Raw genomic sequence first — 20,000 nt, 5'->3', positions numbered from 1 at the left:
GCCTGCGCTATTACGTTTTTATCTTTTTTTTATATACTGATGTCTTGAGTGTAACAACGCTATATCCCTATTGTAGCTCAGTATGTTGCTTTTTAGCTGAAATAAAGGTTATTTTTATTATTTTTATTGTTGATATTATTATTATTAATGATAATAATAATAATTATAATAATAATAATAATAATAATGATAATAATAATAAAAGTATTTTTAATTGAAACTGAGTTGACATTCTTGAATATTGAGTTGTTTGTTGTTGTTGTTGCTGTTATTTTTGTTGTTGTTTTTATTATTATTATTACTACTAGGATTATTAAGTAATTTGAATTTAAACTGTGCACTTTTGAGTATAGAGTTGTTGTTGTTGTTGTTGTTGAATAATTTGAATTAAAACTGAGTTCTTACTCGTGGGAATTGAGTTGGTTATTATTATTATTGTTGTTCTTGTTGTTGTTGGTGGTGGTGGTCTTGTTAAGTAATTTAAATTGAAACTGTGCTATCGCACTCTTGGGTATTGAGTCTGTTGGTTACCCTGAAGACAACAAGAGAAGTTCTGTTCCTAAAGGATGAGTGGAAGTCTCAAGTGATGAAGAGAAGGACACGTCCTATCAAGAAAAAATGTAGGATCCTCTTAATTAGAGTTGATAATAACATGAAGAGAAATGAGATAAGACAAATATGGAATCCCATTAAATAGCGTTGGATTATGGATAATTAAATTTCAACTGAGGATGGGAGAGAGATGGTTCTGAATTATTTTTTTATTATTTGTTTACATTTCATAAAGAAAAAAAAGTCTCTTAAAGGATTCTTAGAAAGGATTTCTATTCTACGAATTTTTAAGGGACGACTGTAATTTAAGGATTCCTACACTACGAATTTTTATGGGACTAATTTGATGATTCCTATACTATGAATTTGTAAGGGACGACTGTAATTTAAGGATTCCTATACTACGAATTTTTATAGGACTGTAATTTGAGGATTTCTATTCTACTAATTTTTATGGGACGACTGTAATTTGAAGAGATAATAGTATGGAAGGAAAATATTAAAATCAGAATGATGAATAAGTTTAATTGTAAATAAAATACGATTTAAAACTTTTATTAAAAATGTATTCACAAGTCGATATATTTTTTATTTAGAAAATTTAGTTAAAAAGTAAAAATTACAATCTTAAATACATTATACGTAAAATAGAAAAAAAATATTTATAAATATACTATGATGTATATATGTTATAAATTGTAAAATTGTAAATGTGTATTTCATAATAAATGATGAATAAAAAATATGAAAAGAAAAAACCAAGAATGAAATATGGGAAATACACACAGAGACGATATCTTTGTTGGAAAAATCTTTTTTTTAAACAACATTTTCCTTCATTGAATCTTGGCCTTGGGCGAAGGAGGCAGTTTTGAAAGGACGTGAATGAATACAGGGCTTTCAGTGAAGGTTTTCGATGAAGGAAGTTTGTTGCTAATTGGTTGAGATTCTCGTAGAGTTTCTAATTGCTCATCTCATTATTTATGGAAAGTTTGAACTATGTAATGAGAGAACTTAATTAATAACAGTGTTAGCAATATTGCCTTGTTAATTGAAATAGGATCTAAGCGTTGTATATAAACCAGTGAGACGTGATCGTATGCGCGTGCGCAGGATTATATGCTACTGTACAGTGTTATGCTTATGTAAAGGTAAATGTATCTGGTTTCAGTTCAAGTTTCATCAGAATAGATGCTCACCAGAACGTCAGTCGGGCAAGCCCCACTGCGGTGTCCAACCACAGCAGTTGCTTCCCCAGTAAACAGCCTAGACGTAGAGTCTCGGTCTGGGATTAATCTGCTGCCATGCTAATTGATACGAGTTTCTATTCTTAGTATAAATATGAGAGATTTATTTTAACTTCATTAATAAATTTTTAGATAATTTTTGTTTATTAATTTTCGTATATAGTTTTTTTATTTCCTTATTTCTTTTCATCACTGGACTATTTTCTCTGTTGGAGCCCTGGGGCATGTACCATCCATCTTTTCCAATCAGGGTGTAGATTAGCTAATAATAATAATAATAATAATAATAATAATAATAATAATAATAATAATTAGGTATAGTTAATCGGGAAAATTTATAGCAGAGATAAATTATGGATCTTAGTTATATCAGAAACAATATTCAGACTATTTTTTTCCTTCATCAAGCTCTTTCTTAAAGGACTAGTGTACGAGACCCGTCAAAAATGACGTCTGAATATTTAGATGGATATGCACGCACTTGAATCCCCCCTCTCACCAAGGTATGACTACTCCTCTCCCTCCTACCTGAGGGACGGGGAGAGCTGAGCCTGAATATTTAGATGAATGTACAAACATGAAACTCCAAGTCACCAGGGTATGACTACTTCTCCTTCCCCTACCCGAGGGACGGGGAGAGCTTAACGTGACCGGAAAGAATATATATATATATATATGTGTGTGTGTATATATATATATATATATGTGTGTGTGTGTGTGTGTGTGTATATACTGTATATATGTATATATATATGTATGTATGTATATATATGTATTATTTTATATATATGTATATGTATATTTATATAGATAAATACATATGTATATATATATATATATATATTATATATATACACATGCATACATACATACATACATACATATATCCAGACATTTGTTCTTTATTATATAAGGAAGATTATGAACTTTTTCCTTAATGTTTTAATGTCATTTTTTTGCCTTTTAGGAAGCCCTTCTCTCTGATATAAAATCACACACTGTGAAACATGAGAATTGTCGTAATTCTAGACTTCTGAAGTCTGTGGCTCAGTGACAGGTTTATCGTCACGTGCTGACACGTGTCCGTAAATGATTTTTTTTACGGGGATTTCCCCACCCCCCTTTATTTTTGGGTGCTCGATTAGGTTATAAGCTGTCTTGGCAATTTTGGTTTGTCTAGATTATAAAACTATCCCTTTATCTGTATTATGAATATATTATAATTCCATAATTATCTATCTTTTGTTTTGTGTATATGCGTGTGTTTTGGGTTGGTTTGTTGTGAGCGATCAAACAAAAGTCTCCCACCATCACCAATTCACAGTTGTACATGGCCTTCCTTTCTATCCTGCAGTTGCACTTTCAATAATCTGTTTCTTTTTCACTTTACTTCTCTTTCCTTATCAGTAATCTATTTTTCTTTTTTCTTCTATTTCGTTAGTTCCCCGTTTTTTCTTCCCACTCTCCTGAATACATATATAATTTTCGGTAGATTTGTTTCCACCTTTAATTGTTTTACATGTATTTGGAATTAGATAGAAATTCACCAAAGATATCTTTACATACTAAATTTGAACACAGATTATATTCATATAAGCTTCTATCCTTGAAATATCAATTTACGCTAACATAACTTGAAGACCGCAAAATACTTCCTTGTCACTTTTGACAGGTTCACGAAAGTGGGAATTTTATCTTAGTGTCGGATAATTACACTTTCCCAAACACATGAGAGCCGTGTTGAATAAGAGCCGGGTTGTGTTATTACCTTTGAAAATTTGAATTTGGATCGACTTACTTTTGAGTTACTCATGTTCTTCATAGCCTAAAGGCCTTTGATGTTATATCCATTTTTTCAAATACTGATTAGTAGGCAGAGGACCTATTGCTGTATTTTCCTGAATTTTTTTTTTTTTTTTTTTTTATGATTGTTTTGTATATTCATTTTACTGTCATTTATTTACTGAGCAAAGATATTTCTGTATATATTATCAATGTCTATACCCTGATCAGATGTTACTGTTGTCATTTTTACACCTATTTATAGAACAAGGATATTTCTCATTTCAGATGCTTATCCATAGAAGTATAACTGAATTTATTCATTTTTTAAAGAAAAAATTTAGATGAGGATATTTCAGTACTGAGAGGTAGAAAATTTCCGCCAGTAATGATTTAACTTTTAACATTCTGTTAATGTATCTGTTTAAATGACTATAAACGAAATATCCTGGCAAAGGATATTTCAGTAAATCACCCTATGTGGTAGAAACTTTTCCCCTGTAATTAATTAACTTTATCTTCCTGTTAATATATCTATTTAAATAACTGCAAATCGAAATGTCATTACAGTGGATATTTCTGAAAATTTTCCCCAGTAACTATTTAACTTGAATATCCTGTTAATATCTCTATTTAAATAACTACAAAACAAAATGTCATTACAGGGGATATTTCAGAAAAATTTTCCCCAGTAACTATTTAACTTAAATATCCTGTTAATATCTCTATTTGAATAACTACAAAACAAAATATCTTCACAGCTCATGTAAACGTCAAGGTATCCAGTTGCCCGTGTGACAAGTGGACAGGAAGGATGTTACCTGAACCAGTCAGGAGTCACTAAGTCAAATGTACCATTTGCTTGTCTCTCATGTCGAGGAGAAGCTTCTCCGTGAGTGACTCGGCGTAGGTGTGCGCGAACACCAGGTAACGTAGTATTGTGTTTCTAAGATCTTTTGTTTGCGGTAAACTTTTATTTGATGGTGGATGAATAGACAGTGTTTGTTCATGATAAGTGTTTATGGTGTGATAGTTGTTTATGCATATATGAGTTATATGTATGTATGGACTGTATATATACTGTACATTAGATATATATATATATATATATATATATATATATATATATATATATATGTATATATATATATATATATATATATATATATACTGTATATGTGTATATATATACATATATATGTATATATATATATATATCTATATATATACATATGTATATATATCTATATATACATACGTATATATATATATATATATATATATATATATATATAGTAGGGCACAAATAAGCCGCTTATATAGAGTTGATTGTATATGATAAGTGTTCCTACTCTGTCCAATATTCGAATTTAAGGTTTTTTCTTGTTGGACTAAGAGGGTTACAATAACTTCATCTAGTCATTTATCAATAAACGTGTATTTATTTCTCTCGAATTCATGTTTTTTTATGTTATGATCAAATTCTGCGTATATTGGTTGCCTATCCATCTATCTATTTATCTATCTATCTACTTATGCTTGATAGGAATGTATTTTTATAAAAAAAAAAAAAGAAATATGGACACGAAAAAAACCAGAACATTGCAAGAGATGATGATGATGATTGCAAGAGTTAAATAGTAGTGATAGAAGTCGACTGGTATAAAAATAATAACGAACAAATACGAAGAAGGATCGGAGCAGTAGGAAATAAATAATTCTTATGTAAAAGAGAAGAAAAAATCTAGTATGGTTAAAATTTCGAAAAAAAAGATGATCCATATTAAAAAAGAGTCATTTTTAGATAAAACAAAAGGAAAAACCTAGAATAGGTAAAATTCAAAATAAAAGAGAAGTTATTAGATTAGAACATAGACTCCTTTGGATTAGAAGGAAATAGTCATTTTCAGATAAAACAGAAGAAAAAAACCTAGTTTAGATAAAATAAAGAAAAAGGGAGTTTATGAAATTATTAGAAGAGTTATTTTTAGATAAGAAAGAAGAAGCAATTCTAGTAGATAGAATACAGAAAAAGAGTTTATAAAATGATTAGGAGTCATTTTTAGACAAAAGAGAAGAATAAATTTTAGAACAGATAAAATATAGAAAAAGAAAAGTTACAGAATAATAATTGGAAAATGTTGAAGACAATAAAATTGTAAATCCACACAGCCACAACACGAGCGGTGCATAATTGAGGCGCCTCTGCAGTAGTAGTATAGCCCCGACTTCCTCCTCTGCTAGAGAAGGCGCGCCTGTTTGCTCCTGAGGCCTGAGGCCACTTCCTCCTCCTCCTCCCCTCGTCTCTGGAGCCTCTGCGCTTCTTTCCTCCTGTATTGTTGCTGGAAGTAGCTAGGATAAGGAAAGTGAGGAGCCGAGGGGAGACGGCTGGAGGAGGAAGAGAAGGTTAGGGAATGGGAGCGTTGACGCATAATGCGATGTTGATTAATCTTGCTGCTGTCAACCTTGCACGTACGCACACATAAACACAAGCAGATGTGTGTGTATATATATATATATATATATATATATATATATATATATATATATATATAAAAGAAACATAAATATATACATATGTATATATATCTATATCTTAGTGGCGTCCTAAAATCGATCTTTGGATAAGCTATCCTACATATAGTTTTCAAAATAACTAAGATGCTACTAAGATATTGTTTATTCATTATAAACGTAAATTAACTTGCTCAAGTACCATAAATACACACACACACACACACACACACATATATATATATATATATATATATATATGTGTGTGTGTGTGTGTGTATTTTTGTGTGTGTGGGTGTATGTTTGCTATATATGTGTGTGGCTAAAATAAGATTTTCACAAACGTTTTAGGCCAGCTTTTCCTTTTCTGGTTAGGCCTAATATATGCTCTCGTCCTCCACATCTGCCCTGTGATCTTTTAGCCTGGACTCTCACGGGGCCCAAATCTTCATCTGTCCCTTTTCCCATGATATATCCCGGGCCTTCCTGCAGGCCTTCGTCCTTCCTCTTCGTCCTGCTCGTCCAGTATCTACTGCTTTTCTGCCCAGCTGTTCTTCGTCGTTTCTCCTCACATTTCCAAACACCATTTCAATTTCTGAGATCTTCAGTCTATTTTCCATCCACTGAAATTCACAATTCTTTATTTCCACTTTTGGAATTTAATATTTTCGACCTCAAAATCTATTCTCATTCACATGATCATGTTTATTTGCGTCATAGGATATTGCAGGACTACAATCATAATTCATTACTGTATTTTACATCTCTCTATTTCCATTTTTTAATTAAATTTTTTTCAACCTACTCAAAATCTATTCTCATTATCATAATCATTTTTATTTGCATTAAAGGATATTGCAAGACTGCGTCAATCATAATTTGTTACTGTACAGCAGTCTCTACTAATGGTACATTTTTATTTTCTAACTGTCTACCTGTCTCTCTGCATCCGTCACAATTTTTTTTACGTCATTCTCTTCCCCATTCGCCCGAGAATCTCTTAGACCATTTGTATTTTGTAATCATGATTATTTATTGTGACACCATCTGCAAGAGCTAAAAAAAACTTATTTTTATTATAGATTGTTTTTTTTCTTTTGATATATATATATATATATATATATATATATATATATATATACTATATATATATGTACATACATACATACACACACACACACACACACATATATATATATATATATATATATATATATATATATATATATATATATATATATATATATATATATATATATATTAGATAGACACTCCAGACGGACTGACAGCCATATTTGTTTATAATGCGCAGCGAGAAAATAAACACGAGTGGAGGTATTTTATCACCATCGGGGTATTTTTTTGTTTATCATTATAAAATGTATGACTTCATCTTTGTTGATATTTTAATCTTAAATATATTTTCCTTTCTAAAAATGAAGTTTATTGCAGAAGTCTTTGACTAGCTTTTTCATTCCTACATTTTCATTACTTTTTTTATTTTGGTGATAAATTAATCATATAAAATATCGAGCTTTTATCAAATATTTTATCATTATAATTATAATTATCCTTAGTAATAGTAGAGTCGTTTACAAAGTGTAAAAGATAAACAGATAAGCGAGAGACATTATCATATTTGTCCGCAACGTTGCCAAGTGTATGTTTACCCGCCACGGGATACAGCATGCGGAACCGTCTCATCGTATGAAGACACCTGATCTGCTTTGCGGTGACATTTTGCCGATTCCTCTTGGGTTACCGCATTGGTGCTGCTGTGATCATCGCTCGCTCGCTCTCTTGCTGTGTCCTTTCTGTGCTTTATGATTTTGCTTTCGTGTCTATTCCTATATATTATTGTTGTTGTTGTTGTTATTATTATTATTATTATTATTGTTATTAATATAATTATTATTGGTGCTTCTTATCATTATTATACTTTTATTTTATTATTATTATTATTATTTTTCTTTTTTATTGCAGTCTATGCATATTGTTTCTTCTCTAATTATTGATACTACAATTATTATAATTAAAATGAGGATTATAATTATTGTTATTAATATTATTATGTTTTTATTGCAGTCTATACATATAGTTTCTTCTCCAATTATTAATACTACTATTATTATCATTAAAATGATTTATTATTATTACATTATTATTATTATTATTATTAATGTTTTCGTTACTACGTACAAGCTATTTTCCTTAGTGCTTTCTTATTCTTTAATTACTAAAGCTATTGAATCATCAATATTTTTTTTTATATTGTTACTATTTTTAAAGATTGCCATTGCTTTGAAAGATTGACATTTGTTTGTTTGCCTTCATTTTTAGCCCTTCCTAATGTTTATAGATGAATAGGTAAAATTCTCTTTGTTTGTTTCTCTGTTATATACATTGCTGTACAATATTTTAGTATTGCTTATTTTTCTTTTAGTCCCGTATATTTACCTTCGCTCTACAACAATTCCCACTTATGCATTCATAAGTGTACAGTATAGATTTATTTATATTTGAGTACGTTCTTGTGTTGATGTTTATTCTTATATATATATATATATATATATATATATATATATATATATATATATATGTATATATATATATATATATATATATATCTATCTATATATATTTATATTTATATATATTTATATCTATATATATATATATATTACATATGTATTCATACATCTATATACATACATACATAGATGCATACATACATGGATACATACATACATACATATGTATATATATATGTGTGTGTAATGTATGTATAATTAGATTGTGAATGCATATATATAGATTCTATTTACACACACACACACACACACACATATATATATATATATATATATATATATATATATATATATATATATATAAATGCGTGTGGGAAAAATAGCCTTGTAGTAACCCCGACGCTCACCTTTTAATGCATAAAACCTGCTAAAATGAGCAGTGTCTGAACGTCTGAGTGGTGTGTGCATGGCTGGAATCATTTCATTGGTCCCTATGTCACATTTGTGCCAAAAAGTGGTAACAGCCTTATTTTTAAAGACCTGCTGAGAAACTGCTATATTGTAACCTTCTGTCGCGACCCCTTCGAAAAAAAAGGGTGTTTTGGCGAATTATACTGATAGGTTAGTTTAATTGATTAGCTAGTATTCGTGTCTATTCTCCACTCTTGTTTACATCAAATCCATACAGAAATCTAGTAGAAACTTTGAATGGTGTGGTGTAGGGTAGACATATTGAATGGTGAGGTATAGAAATATTGAATGGTGAGGTGTAGAAATATTGAATGGTTGGGTGTAGAAATATTGAATGGTGGGGTGTAGGGTAGAAACTTTGAATGGTAAGGTGTAGGGTAAAAATACTGAATGGTGGGGTGTAGAAATATTGAATGGTGGGGTGTAGGCTAGAAACTGAATGGTGGAGTGTAGGGTAGAGACAGTGAATGGTGGTGTGTAGGGTAGAAACACCGAATAGTGGGTTGTAGGGGTCCAGAAGAAGATATTCTGTAGCTGCAGTGGGTGGAAGTTTGTAAATAGTTCGCTTTTTCGGAAAATCAACACAACCTCATCTCGTGGCATTCCCTAGGGCGAGACATTTGTTTGTTTACGCGTTCCAAATGGATCGAGATTTCTTTTTACGTTCACACCTCTCCGTTTTACGACTCTGGAGTCACTCCGGTGAGGTGATTATATTAGCATAGAGGCACTTCTCGGAGGAAGGCGGACTTGGTGGCCCTGCTGTAAGAGAGTGACACTTGCCGGCTATAAATCGAAAATTGTTTTTGTTGTTGCTGGTGGGTGGGGGTTGGTGGTGGTGGTGGTGGTGGTGGTGGTACTCTGCTTGGAATAATATTGATTAATTTGACAGCTATATTTATTCAATGTTGGTGCTTTTGTTGACGGTCTTGAATTTGATAGACATACCTTGCTGGCTATAAATCTAAAATTGTATTTTGTTGTTGTTGGTGGTGGTGGTGGTACTCTGCTTGGAATAATATTGATTAATTTGACAGCTATATTTATTTATTGCTGGTGCTTTTGTTGACGGTCTTGAATTTGATAGATATTCCTTTCTGGCTATAAAATGAAATGTTTTTGTTGTTGTTGGTGGTGGGGTTGGTGGTGGTGGTGGTGGTACTACTCTGCTTGGAATAATATTGATTAATTTGACAGCTATATTTATTTAATGTTGGTGCTTTTGTTGATGTTCTTGAATTTGATGGATATACCTTGTTTTGTTTGTTGTTGTTAATGCTGTAATTGTTTAATAGCTATATTTATTTATGTTTGGTGCTTTTGTTGATGTTCTTGAATTTGATAGATGTACCTTGTTTTGTTTGCTGTTTTTGTTTTTATTATATGATTTTTCAACTTGACATGGGCAAGAATTTATGTGAATCGATTGCATTTTAGTTTTCCAAAAATTTATATTTCCCCCTTTTTTTCCCTCTTATGTGGTATAAACAAGTTTACTAAGCATTATAGATCCTATTTTCCGAGCTTTAAAAAAGGGTTAATCGCCTCTAGAAATGAGCAGTGTTGAGTCTTAAGGCTAGTTTACAAGGTCGAACGGTTCATCGAACGCAGTTCGACACACAAGTGTTTGAAGTGATGTTCGAACTTGTGAACGGGGTATTTGGCAGTCGAACACATTTCTCAAACGGTTCGAAGAAAGTCTGTTCTCGCCTGAATTTTTGGGCGGAGCTTCAGTGTCCACAAAAATTATCCATTTGTGGCTGACTCCACCTCTTCGGACCGTTTGACAAGCAGGTTCGACAACTGGGTTCGACGAACCGCTTGACCGTGTTAACCGCGCTTTAGGTTGGGGAGAGCTTGAAAATTATATTTCCCTTTTTATGCGGTAAAAAGAAAAATGCTACACTGTTAAAACACCGCAATCTTAATCGGAAATTCTCCGTAAAAATATACTGTCCTCAGCCATATTTCAGTAAAATACAGGCAACTGTAACTTCTCCCCTACTTTGTTTTTTATCTTTTACGGTTGGTGACCTTAATATCACTCCTTTACGTCAATATATCCGTTTTTAAAACGGCGAATGCCTGGCAACATTTATTCCAGGATTTTTACGGTTTTTCTACGGCAAATATTTAACAGTATAGTTATAGTTGATCTTATTTTCCAAGCTTGGAGGAATGTTAATCGCCTCTAGAAATAAGCAGTGTTGAGTCTTAGGTTGGGGAGGGCCCCGGTAGGTTGGTGCATACTCAGGTAAATGGTGTCACTTCTTGCATGTTTAATTTAATTAAAATTATCAAGTCAAGATGGGAGGAGGGGAGACTTCCATCGCATCTAATGCCGTGTTTATGCAACAAAATTCCTCTTGCTTCACGTTTATTACTGGGAAATTTCTCTGCATTTTTTTAATTTTCGTTTGACGTGTTTACATTATCTATAGTTTGATATCTTAGATTTTTTATTCTATTTTCTACATCGATTGGTTTTTACAATGAATGAATTGAATTTATTTTGGTTTTCCCTTTTTTCTTACTAGTTATATTAATGCAAGTAAATTTCTTTGTACTTATTTACATTATCTACAGTTTTGATTTTTTAGTTATTTTTAATTATATTTTCTACATTATTAGTTTTTACAATGAATAAATTGGTTATTTGTGTTTAGTTATTTTTGATATTATTTTCTACATCAATTAGGTTTTAAAATGAATTATTTTTTATGTGTTTTCCGGTTTTCTTACTAGTTACATAAATGCAAGTAAATTTCTTTGTTCTATTTATTTCCTGTTTTTACTTAGCACTGTTGGCATCCTGCAAGTTGACTTCATCATGTTCATGATAGTGCGACGTTTGTTGTCTTTGATAAATGTCCTTTCTTCCTTCTAATGATCTTTTTATCTCACTTCCCTAAAACTTTAGGTTAATAAACTGTATTGATAATTGCTTCAGGCCACTTAATTAATTCACTTTTCTTCAGTATCTTTTCATCTTGACTTCCAAGAGTGATGGCCACATCTGATATCTTTTTCAAGTAGTTATGGAGAACACTCGGCTATTGAATGGAGAGAGAGAGAGAGAGAGAGAGAGAGAGAGAGAGAGAGAGAGAGAGAGAGAGAGAGAGAGAGAGACGCATAGATTCTATTCGTTGTGATCAAGTATATGGTCTGAACAGTTCCGTGATTTTGATCCGTATTTCTATATTGAAAAAAAAGAAGTTTGTTTTTAATGTTTTAGTTCGGTTTGTATCACTCTTAATAATAAATAAAACATGCACAAAGATCACATTATGCCGAATATAAAGACAGCTAGACTTCAATCACCCTAACTTTTGACGTAAATATTATATTATTTTATGTTCTATTGGTATTATATTTGAGTCTATCATATTATTTTATGTTCTTGTGTGTTTATATTTAAGTCTATTACATTGTTTCATGTTCTTTTGTTTTTATATTGTTTGCGTTGGGTTAATACCATCATTTCTTTTTTTATGTTTTGTAATATGATAAATATTAAGGTAATTGCGATAAGTCGCGAAAACTACTTGAACAGAGAGAGAGAGAGAGAGAGAGAGAGAGAGAGAGAGAGAGAGAGAGAGAGAGAGAGAGAGAGAGAGAACCTTAAAACTAACAGCCTTGATCAATTACATGAGAGAGAGAGAGAGAGAGAGAGAGAGAGAGAGAGAGAGAGAGAGAATGGTTATTGCTTGAAGTTGTCTGTTGACATTAGGAACCTGTTAAGGAGTGACTCATCCCTTCTTGTTCGGAGATGACATCATAGTTATTCCTAACTTTCTCGGACGATAAAAGCTTCAAGGGATACCAGACGTATTCCATATGAGTTATTCATACTGTTTAGAAGACAACAAGCTGGATCAACATTTGACTTAAAACAAGGCTACGAACTATCCATTTTTTTTTTTTTTGACACGATTTCTTTCTTTCTTTTTCTCCCTAATAGATAGAGATGACATCAGAATTATTCCATATGAGTTATTGTTATTGTTAAAGAAGACAATTTGTTCACTATTTAACTTGAAACAAAGCTACTAACTATTCAGACATTCTTTGCTTATTGCTTCATTTAAAGTCACGATTTCTTTTTCTCTTTCTCTTTCTCTCTCTCATTCTCTTTAATGCCCAGGGATGACATCAGACTTGTTCCATATGAGTTATTCTTACTGTTAATGAAGACAATTTGATCACTTTTTTACTTAAAGCCACCAACTATCCAGACATTCTTTTTTTTCTTTTTTTTCATACCAAGTCATGATTTCTTTTTTCTTTTTCTCTTTAATGCCTAGGGATTACATCAGACTTATTTCATTTGAGTCTTTCTTACTGTTAAAAAGACAATACGATCACTATTTGACTTAAAACAAAGCTACCAACTATCCAACATTCCTTTTTTTTTCATTTAAAGTCACGATTTCTTTTTCTCTTTCTCTTTAATGCCTAAGGTTGACATCAAATTTATTCCATATGAGTTATTCTTACTGTTAGTGAAACAATTTTATCACTTTTTTACTTAAAGGAACCAACTATCCAGACATTCCTTTTTTTCATTCAAAGTCACGATTTCTTTTTTTTCTTTTTCTCTTTAAAGCCCAGGGATTACATCAGACTTATTTCATTTGAGTCTTTCTTACTGTTAAAAAAGACAATACGATCACTATTTAACTTAAAACAAAGCTACCAACTATCCAACATTCCTTGTTTTTTCATTTAAAGTCACGATTTCTTTTTCTCTTTCTCTTTCTTGTCCGGGGATGACATCACTAACCCGGTTCTACTTCTACTACCACAAGTACCATTCATTTCCTTAAGCATTTCTCCTCACTGAGATATCTCCTCTTGTGAGCGCCTCTGTATGTGTCTGGCTCTCTGTCTGTATGATATTTCTCTTATTTTTTTCGTGTGACGTCGACGGAAATAACCTATTGTAGAGCATGTGTATGTATGTGAGTGTGTTTGTATGTCCATTCGCGTGTCTCACTCTTTATCTGTGTACAATATATTTGTATTATTTCCGTATCTTGCCGACGGAAATAACCTATTGTAGAGCATGTGTATGTATGTGAGTGTGTTTGTATGTCCATTCGTGTGTGTCTCACTCTTTGTCTGTGTTCAATATATTTGTATTTTTTCTGTATCTTGCCGACGGAAATAACCTATTTTAGAGTATGCGTGTATGTTAGTGTGTTTAAATGTCCATTCGTGTGTCTCTCTCTTTGTCTGTGTATTATATATCTGTATTTTTTACATATCACATCGACTGAAATAATCTTTTATAGGATGTGTGTATGTATGTGAGTGCTTAAATATGTCCATATATGTATGTCTCTCTCTGTCTATTTAGTATTTCTGTATTTTTTTCCGTATGACGTCAACAGAATTAACCTTCTTTTAGAGCATGAGTGTGTATGTGAGTTCGTTTATATATCTATTCATGTGTGCCTCTCTCTGTTATATAAAATATCTGTATATTTTCCGTATCACATCAACGGAAATAAACTTTTTTTTAAGCATATGTGTGTTTGTGGGTTCTTATATATGTCCATTCGTGTGCGTGTCTCTATGTAATATTTCTGTACTTTTTCCGTATCATATAAACGGAAATAACCTTCTTTTAAGCATATGTGTGTATATGAGTTAGTATATATATGCTTATATATGTCCATTCGTGTGTGCGTGTCTCTATCTATATATTTCTATATTTTTTCCGTATGACGTCGACAGAAATAAAATTTTTTAGAGCATGTGTGTGTAAGTGAGTTCGTTTATATGTCCATTCGTATGTGTATATCTTTGTTTATATAATATATCTATTTTTTTTCGTATTACCTCGACGGAAATACGCTTTTAGAACGCATCTGTGCACGTGAGTGCGTATATATATCCTTATATATGTCCATTCGTGTGTACCTCTCTCCGTCTATATAATATATCTGTATTTTTTCCGTATGACATTAACAGAAATAACATTCTCTTAAGCACATGTGTGTATGTGAGTGCGTATATATGCCCATTTAATATTTATGTATGTTCGTGTCACATCGACGGAGATCGAGCACCATCCGATCTCTCATCTCGTGTTCGGTTCGGTGACTTTGCAATTAAGAGCGCTCGTGAACTGCTCTGTGCGCCGGATAAGGGGAGATGAAGTAATTATTATACGAGGTAGAATATTATTTATAGGTTAAGGCTATTCCTGTACATTACGTCACCGAGGAGGATAAGGTTACATCCATCGTAGTCGTGACTTTGAGGTGGATTATTAAGGAGGAGTTTCCGATAATATTTTAGCCCTTATTTTAGGGTGAATCTTAATTTTTTTTTTTTTCGTAGTGTAGGGTGAATTCCCCTTATATACTTTTTTTTTCATCTTCCGACCCTTCCTTATTAAGCATTTTTCTTCGTTTATGGAGGTGGAGTGAGATACTCTCTCTCTCTCTCTCTCTCTCTCTCTCTCTCTCTCTCTCTCTCTCTCTCTCTCTCTGTATATATATATATATATATATATATATATATATATATATATATGTATGTATGTATGTATGTATGTATATATCATTGCAGTATAAACAGGGAAAATTGTCCAAACTCATCTTAAGCTCTCTCTCTCTCTCTCTCTCTCTCTCTCTCTCTCTCTCTCTCTCTCTCTCTCTCTCTCTCTCTCTCTCTCATTGCGGTATGGATTGAGAAAACCCAACTCTCCTTCCTCTCACCCCTTTGAAGTTTTTCTCTCTCTCTGCAGTAGAAAGTGAGAAAACTTTTCCCCTAATTTTTCTTTCTCTTTGAAGTTCTTCCTCATTGAAGTTCTTCTGCTAGTAGAATTGGTAATGGAGATTACGTGAACAAGAAATTAAGAACATTATGAAGTCATCATTATAGGTAGTATCTCATAGAGATTTTCACAATTAATTTATTTCAGTTCATAAACTGCGCACCTTTAAAAACGAGGGTTCTTTTAAGCACATTAGCATGAAATTAGAATTAGTTTAAAAGCAGTAATCTTAATTTTAAAGTATGGTTTCTCTGATGGTCCGGCATCCTTTGTTGTTTGTAGGTTAGAATAAGTTGGGAACGTTTTATACCCTTTGAATCCTTTTTTAAGGACATTCAATATTTGCAAATATTCTCATAGGTTTTCAAAAAAAAAAAAAAAATGTGCACAATTTTCAATTTCTAAATGTTAATAGGAAGTAACTTTAAAGGGGTGTGGGTGGTGGAAATAGGGAGAGGGTGTGATGTTTGGTAATTTTTAGGGGCTTTTGTAGTTACTAAGATTCATCTTCTTCCCCACCGTTATCCCTTCATTAATGGGTCGGTTGCCTGATGCGCCCTCTCCAATGCCTTCTAGCAAAGGGATCCTCTTCCACAAAACCTCATCTCTCCATATCATCATTCATCCTTACATTAAGGAGTCGGTTGCCTGATGGGTCCTCTCCAATGCCTTTTATCAAAGGAATCCTCTTCCACCAAACCTCTTCTCTCTATATCATCCTTCAACCCTAAGTTAAAGGGTCGGTTGCCTGATGCCCCCTCTCCAATGACTTTTATCAAAGGCATCCTCTTCCACCAAACTACTTCTCTCTTTATCATCTTTATCATTCTTCAACCCTAAGTTAAAGGATCTGTTGCTTGATGCACCCTCTCCAATGACTTTTATCAAAGACATCCTCTTCCACTTAACCTTCTCTCCTTCTCATCCTTCACCCCTACATTAAAGATCGGTTGCCTGATGCGCACTCTTCAATGCCTTCTACTAAAGGCATCCTCTTCCACCAAATCTCTTCTCTCCATATCATCCTTCACCCCTACATTAAGGGGTTAGTTGCCTGATGCGCCTTCTACAATGCCTTCTACTAAAGGTATCCTCTTCCACTAAACCTCTTCTCTCCATGTCATCCTTCACATTATTTGTAGTAACTAAGAGTACACCTTGGAAAATCACCTTATAACCTCATGGTTATTTGCTTCATGAAATTGGAAAGTTTGATTTTATCGAAGCGTTGATTTAATTCCAAAGTAAAGCTCGAAGACGAAAAGAAAAATAGGAATATGGAAAATTGGTTTCTGATTAAAAGTTGGATCTTCGTCATCAGGGTTTGAGCTGAGGTTCCTCCGGGTTCTTCCATTTGTTAAGCGTGAATTTAGGATGAAAATAACGAGTGTTTGAAATATCGGGGTTTCTAAGTATCGAGATTTGAAAATATTGGGGTTTCAAAATATCGTGGTTTCAAAATATCGGAGTTTCAAAATATGGAAGTTTCAAATTTTCTTCAAAATATTGATGTTTCAAAATATCAAGGTTTCAACATTTCAAATACATCAAGGTTTTAAAATATCGAGGTTTCAAAATTTCTTCAAAATATTGAGGTTTCAAAATATCAAGGTTTTAAAATATCGGGGTTTCAAAATATCAAGGTTTTAAAATATTGAGGATTTAAAATTCCTTCAAATATTGAGGTTTCAAAATATCAATGTTTCAAAATTTCTTCCAAATAACTCGATTTCAAAATATCGAGGTTAAAAAAATGAGGTTTCAAAATATCGAGGTTTCAAAATATCGAGATTACAAAACATCGAGGTTTCAAAATATCGAGATTTCAAAATACACTGTACCTCTGGGATACCAGTATTTGTCTGTCAAGCGGTTTCAAGACATGATCGAGGAGGCTGGCGTAGCCTTTTCGAGGGTCGTATGTCAGTGGTTAAAGAATGTAAATAGATTTGAAATCAAGGACTTGTGGGGCTATCGCCTGTCACTTCGCTTGAAGGACTTTTGAGAGACGCTTCAGAACTGAAGGGTTTCTCTGTTTTATGTTTTCTTTGGTAGTGTGTGTATGTGTGTATATGTATATATATATATATATATATATATATATAATATATGTATGTATGTATATATACACACATTATATGCTATATATATACTTATATACAAAGGCTTCAGACATGTCCTTCCACACATACTCTCTCTCTCTCTCTCTCTCACTCTCTCTCTCTCTCTCTCTCTCTCTCTCTCTCTCTCTCTCAAGTATGTATATATACACACACATCATGATCATCATCATCAGTCGTTGCTAGTCAACTGCAGGACAAAGGCCTCAGACATGTCCTTCCACACTCTTCTGTTTATGTTCTCTCTCTCTCTCTCTCTCTCTCTCTCTCTCTCTCTCTCTCTCTCTCTCTCTCTCATATATGAATCCATACAAAAAAGATTTAACCCTACTTCTGAATTAACCCTTTAAGAGCCAAGTCTAACTTATTGGACACTCCCTGTTCCCCCGTGAGAGGTACACAAAGAGGAAAAAGTCACACGCTGAAACAGCTCAAGTCATAAGTAACTCAATGTGACCGATAAACTGCGCTAAGCGAACATTTTTAGCCTTTCTTGCAAATCTTCGAGATGACGTCACGTGAAAGCGTTGCAGGATATTTCAGTAAGTGCTGCGGCGGGGGGAAGGATAAGATATATTGCTGCTGCGTCTATCTGGCATAAACTGTTTTATCTGCTTTCTCAAGCAAACTGCGCCATCAATGCTTGCTTAGATTTCAATTGGCGATGTGTGAGGAGTCTAGAGGAAGGAAGTTTTTTTGCAAGGGTAAAGGGAAATTGGTTAATATTGGTTTATCGTTATGTTTTTACGGGCTGCAGATATGCAAGAGGATGTGCTTGGCCAGAAGGGAAGGGTGATACTTTTTTTTTGATATTTTATTTTGATTGTTTATTACTTCTCTTGTAGTTTATTAATTTTCTTGTTTCTTTACCTCACTGGGTTATTTTCCCTCTAGGATCCCTTGGGCTTATAACATCTTGCTTTTTCAACTAGGGTTATAGCGTAACTTGTAATAATAATAATGATAATGATGATGATAACATCGTTATATTTTGCATTTCTAATGAGTGTATTGACTAGTTTTCTGTCGAGCAAATTGATTGCCAAATTTTGTATTCCTTAAGAAAAAATGTATTAAAAGGTAAATTTTTCACTTGTATTTATTTAAAAGAAAATTATTTATTGGGAGTTTGTTGATTTGTTTCCGTCGAGCAAATTGTTTATCGAACTTTGCTTTCCTTCAATATTTTTTCTCTTGTATTTGTTTGAAATTTGTCGATGAATTTTGATGTCTTCGTCTTGTATTTCTTATATTATTGGTAAATATATTTCTTGAAAGTGGTGTTTATAACATCGGTGAATTAGACAAATATTGACTTATTCTTGCAATCCATTTATTAAGATATTTTGTGTATCTACCAAAAGCAGAATTTTTTTATTTGGTGTATTTTATATTTCATTAAAGTTAATTAATAATGTTTCTGAATCACAAAGTTACATAATTATTTTAATGAATCTCTCCTTTGTTGTTAAAACTTGACGTTTCCTCTAAAACATTATTGCTCATTATATACGTACGTTCTTGCAAGGCTTCATCTCGTGGATCTTATACTCCTCCCCTGAGGCGAGAGGCAGATCCTATCTCGTCACATCTTCAAAGTGAGCTTGCAACATCTTTGCATTAGTGGAGTTTTTTTCTTAGCTCATCTCCGACCTTGCTTCCTTGGTTTCTTCAAAGCTACGTCTCGATGTACGTTGCTTTCATATGTTTATTTTCATTACTGGTAAAAGAGAGAGAGAGAGAGAGAGAGAGAGAGAGAGAGAGAGAGAGAGAGAGAGAGAGAGAGAACCGACTTAGCATCTACAGGACATGAGAGAGAGAGAGAGAGAGAGAGAGAGAGAGAGAGAGAGAACCGACCTAGCATCTACAGGAAGATGATGTAAATGTGCAATATGAGAGAGAGAGAGAGAGAGAGAGAGAGAGAGAGAGAGAGAGAGAGAGCCGATCTAGCGGCTACAGGAAAATAATCGAAATGTGCAACGAGAGAGAGAGAGAG

At 32.8% G+C, this 20,000-nt stretch overlaps 1 protein-coding gene and 1 long non-coding RNA gene across 6 annotated transcripts in view; one reads left to right on the top strand and one right to left on the bottom strand.

Moving 5' to 3' along the window:
* Window positions 1-20,000, top strand: part of LOC137619636 (uncharacterized) — a 300,875-nt gene that overhangs the window by 204,142 nt on the left and 76,733 nt on the right. The window contains exon 3 of the long non-coding RNA XR_011039944.1: window positions 4,343-4,508. This is a non-coding gene — a long non-coding RNA (uncharacterized lncRNA). The remainder of the gene's footprint in view (window positions 1-4,342; window positions 4,509-20,000) is intronic.
* Window positions 1-20,000, bottom strand: part of LOC137619635 (SET and MYND domain-containing protein 4-like) — a 227,298-nt gene that overhangs the window by 146,247 nt on the left and 61,051 nt on the right. The window lies entirely within an intron of this gene.

The sequence above is a fragment of the Palaemon carinicauda genome, chromosome 26 (assembly GCF_036898095.1).
Source record: "Palaemon carinicauda isolate YSFRI2023 chromosome 26, ASM3689809v2, whole genome shotgun sequence".
Lineage (NCBI taxonomy): Eukaryota > Metazoa > Arthropoda > Malacostraca > Decapoda > Palaemonidae > Palaemon > Palaemon carinicauda.
The sequence above is the reverse complement of the archived record's forward strand: the minus strand, read 5'-3'. Positions and strand labels throughout refer to the sequence as shown.